The sequence below is a fragment of the Dromiciops gliroides genome, chromosome 3 (assembly GCF_019393635.1).
Source record: "Dromiciops gliroides isolate mDroGli1 chromosome 3, mDroGli1.pri, whole genome shotgun sequence".
NCBI classification, from domain to species: Eukaryota; Metazoa; Chordata; class Mammalia; order Microbiotheria; family Microbiotheriidae; genus Dromiciops; species Dromiciops gliroides.
In genome coordinates, this window is record NC_057863.1 from 242,299,489 (window position 1) to 242,304,431 (window position 4,943).

Genomic DNA, 4,943 nt, shown 5'->3' on the forward strand with positions numbered 1-4,943 from the left:
TGATTAGATATTGGTGGTGATGGGGAGGTGCAGTGAGAAAGTGAAGACTCCAAGATATCTAGGTTTCAAGACTGGGTCAGGAGAGATGGTAATATGTGAGAAAATGGGTAGTTGTTTCCTCTCAATGAGGATATAACAGTCAATTATACTCCTCCTGACCTGTTTGTAGGACAAAGGTCTCAGATCCCTTCCTCCCCTTCAGGCTAATAAAATCGCATGGTTCAAGGAGCCCTGGTCTCAATAAGGTCTGCTCTGGAGTTGTGTCCATATAAGGAAGTATAAGGTCCACTCCTGAGTTATGCTCATACAAGGAAGAGGGGTGGGAATACTGCATTCAGATTAGCTAGTTTTTGTGCATAGATTGTAACCCTTGAGTAATCAGACCAATGATGAAAAAGGAGAGTGTCTCTTCACATTAGGGACTAGGGTATAAAACAGGGCCTGTGAGCCCTCTTTCTTGGCACCCACTAGCTGGACACTAGGGTGCCTCCTTTTCGTAAGAAGGAAATAAAAGAGCCTTTGTCACATCGCTGCTAAATTCCTGAGAATTATTGAGAAGAGGATTGTTTTTCCCCTCACATAATACCTTCAACTATAATAGGAAAGTTAGTGTTAAGGGCTAAAATTCTAGCTAGTCTGTCTAAAATATTTAATGAGTGGTCGCCAATCAATTACAAGCTTTAGCAAGAGTTAGACTTTTAAGCATTTATTAAGGAGAATAAGAATTTGGTAAAGAGAGAGAGAAAGGCCTAGATTTCTATCTATTAAAGGGAGAGCACATTTTTAGCTCCCTTCTCCGCCAGCGTCCCCAGGAAAGAGACCGAGACTGAGCGCCAGTCTCTTCCTTCCTCCTCCCACTAGCCCGCGTCACTTCCTGACTCCTGGTCTTGCCCTCAAAGACCTTCCCTTCATGGGCAGAACTCCTCTACAGTAAGTATCCAGCAGGTGGCGTTATTCCAATCGTTACATTAGGAAGAGTAGAGGAGGAAGATAATGAGTTCAGTTTTGGACAAATTGATTTTAAGATGTCTAAGGTACTTCTAGTTCAAGACATTCAGTAAGCCATTGGAAATGACACAGTGGAGGTCAGGAGAAAGGTTTGGGCTGAGAGTTTGATTTGAGAATCATCTGCATAGAAATGATAATTGAATCTATGTGAGCTGATGATATCATCAAGGGAAATAGTATAGTATATTAAATGATTACTATGTGTTAAGCACTTGGGACACCCTCCTGGATCATTACCCTATCAGGAAAGAGGCACTTGTGTAGCTCAATGAAAATATAAGCAATTGCATAAAGGGTCACCAAGACAGACAAGTCTTTGTGGAAAGTTCTGACAAAAGGTGATCTACTGGAGAAGGATGTGGCGAACAACTCCAATCTTTGCCAAGAAAACTCCAGGAATAAAATGCTTAAAGATATGACATCAGATGAGTTGCTCAGTCTGAAGGGCCTGAAGTGCTATGGTACATGGGGTCAAGAAGAGTGGAACAAACTGAATGACTAAACAACAAAAAGTACTGGGGTTAGAAAGACAAAAGACAAAACAATACCTGCCTTCAAGGTGCTTATATTCTAATGAGGGAGATAATTTGTACATATAGAGAAGTATGCATGGATTATGGACAAATAAAGATAAGGTAGTTTGGGGAGGGAAGGCATTCAGAAAGAATCAGAAAAGGCTTCATGTAAAAAGGTGGTACAAGCAAAGGCTTTCAAGAAATTTTGATAAGAGGATGAATGCCTAGCATAAGGGACAGCTAGTGCCAAGTCATGGAAACAGGAGATGGAGAGTCATGTTTGTAGAAAAGGAAGTAAGCCAGTATATCTGGATTGTAGAGTTCAAGAGAGTAGACTAATTTAGAGAAGACTGCAAAGGTGGGAAATGGCCATGTTATAAAGAGCTTTAAGTGACAAACAAGTTTATATTTGACCCAAAAGTAATAAGGAGTCACCAGAATTTCCTTAATAAAGGAGTTACATAAGACATGTGTTTTCATATATAAACTCACTTTGGGAGCAATGTGAAGGATGAATTCAAGGGGGAGAAGTTTGATATAAGAAAACCAAATAGGGAGCTATCACAATAAGATAAGGACCTGAATTAGGGTGATGGCTGTGTGATTATAGAAAAGGGGACCGTGCAGGAAATGTAGAGATACAAATAAAACTTAGCAGCTGATTGGATATGGTGGTTGAAGGAGAGTAGGGAGTCCAGGATGACACCAAGGTCTTATTCACTTATAGTTAAACACATCTAAAGCCCCCTTTGCTTCTTAAAACAGGCTACATTCAGTAAAAATTAACTTGTTAAAGCTATGAATGTTAGTACAGATTTTGAACTAGAAGGAACTTTTGAGAGTATAATTCTAATTCAATTATTTTAAAGATGAGGAAACTAAAACAATGAGAAATTAAGTGACATGCCCATGGTCATAGAGCTAGGAAGTGCCTATGTAGCATTAGAAGCCAGGCCTTCTTTACTCTTCAGGTACAGTGTTCTATCTACTATGCCATCATTTTCCTTTGGTTATATCTTTAGAAGTATTACCATCTGGTTAATGTGTAAATGTGCTCTCCATGTTGCTCTATGATAAAAATCATGGAAGACTAAAATCGGGAAAACCATAGTTGCTGGTGAGCCAATAATAGATAATGCACAGGGTCATGGTGGCCTTAAATAGACTTAAACATTTTACCAATGATGACTTAAGTAGTGTGAAAGACATCATTAGGTGCACATGTGCCTGGCAAATGAGGTGAGCTAATGATGGACTGACAATGAAATTGATAATCCTAAAAGTACAACTCTTACCATTTCATGCTATAGCCTCACCTCCCCTATCGAATAACCTCCAGTGACATCCTATTACCCATAGGGTCAAATGTAAAATTCTAGTACCTTCCTACCTTTCCAGTATTCTTTCACCTTACTCACATCCATATATTGCACCATCTTGAAAATCTGACCTCCTTGCTGTTCCTTGCACAAGATTGTCTATCTCTCAACTGCACATACTTTCACAAGCAAGCCCTCATGCCTTGAAATCTTCCTCTCCACATTTCCATTTCCTGGCTTCCTTCAAATCTTTTCTAAAGCTCCACCTTTTGCAAGAAGCCTTTCATGGTCCACCTTAATCTTAGTGTCTTCCCTTTGTGATTATCTCTAAATATATCTTGAGTCTATCTTATTTGTACAAAGTTGTTTTCATGTTGTCTCCACCATTAGAAGGTACAGTCCTTGAGAGCCAAATTATTTATATATATATACATATATATATATATATATGTGTGTGTGTGTGTGTGTGTGTGTATGCATGTATGTATGTATGTATGTATGTATGTATGTATATATGTGTGTGTAGTAGGCCTCCACCAGTCGCAGATGACTATGGATCAGCTCCTTGAAGAGCCACAGGCCACAGTGTGGCTGTGCAATCTGATGTGGGAGCTGCAGCTCCTGAGTGACTTATAACCGGTAACTGCCACATCCCGTGTTGTATCTACCCCATGAGGAGTAGCTGGAGTGTCCTCTCCAGGGCACTGGCCTGGGCAGATAAATATGGAAAACAAGCTGTTGACCATGCAGCAGGTCTTCCTTCTCTGTGACATTGGTGGATCCAAAGGAGAGGCAGAGCCAATACAGTTTGACACCAGTGCCACCGCAGGAGTTGCCAGAAGGATGTGATGTCCAACATCCAACTGCCTAAAGGACTCCGACTCTTGATTTTTCCTCGGGGTTAACTCCCGGAGCCTTTCCCATATATAGGTATAGCCGCAAAGCAGCAGAGGTTTAAAATCAGGGTTTCCTTCCCCCAGGCAGGTTGCCTGCCAAGGCTAATGAGCCCCATCTGCCTGAAATATGTGTGTATGTATATGTATATAATATACACACACATATATGCTTGTGTATACTTACATGTGTATATATGTATGGATTTCTGAGATATAGATTTCTAATACACACATACATGCATGTGTGCATGTACATATATATGTATGTGTAGATTTCTGAGATCTATATTTCTGATACACATATATATGCATGTATACATACATACATATGTGTGTATATTTCCTTTCTTTGAATCCACAGTACTTACTATAGTGCCTGGAATATACCAGGTAATTTAATAATTCTTGGTGACTTGTTGACTTGAGTGATGGATACATACAGATCAACAGTCTGGGTATTGCACTGGTACCCACAAAATATTAAACGAACTAGAAGAAAGCTTTTAGAAGGTTAGGAAGAACCTTTTTTAGAATATACACACACATACATGCACACATACAAAGAGAGAGAGACAGAGAATGGCTTGTTTTATTTCTTAAGTTCTAAATAAAATAAATACAATTTTAAAAATTCATAATGCATGTTATAGGGGGAAAATATATATATTTTTAAAAAGACAGACATATGACACAGGAGAAATGTAAATGGTTTATATTCTGAGCCAGTGGAGGACTTGCCCAATAGATCCATGGAAGTATATGAAACATCTTAACAAATATAGTGGGTTTTCTCTGATTGGAGAATGGACTGGAAATCTGTATATGACTGGTTGTATAAGATTAGTATTTGGTTAGTAGCAGCATTTTATAGCGGCAAGAGGGCTAGGATGCAGTCAGGAAGGCCCTGTTGCCTCTTGCCTATCTTAGTTTGATACCATGCATGTCACTTAATCTCCCAGGACCATAGCCAGATCTCTAAGTTACAAGCTAGTGACTTATCTGCATTGGCAGAAAAAAATATGCCATACCAAGTATTGACTAGCTCTAGATGGAAAAAAAGAACTGTTTCTTAGGACCCTAGAATCCAGATGTATAAGGGAGTCTACTAGATATCAAACTTCTAATTCTACAGATGATGAAACTAAGCCTCAAAGAGATGAAAAGTAAGAGAAGTAGGATTCAAATGCAGGTCCTCTTCATTCTAT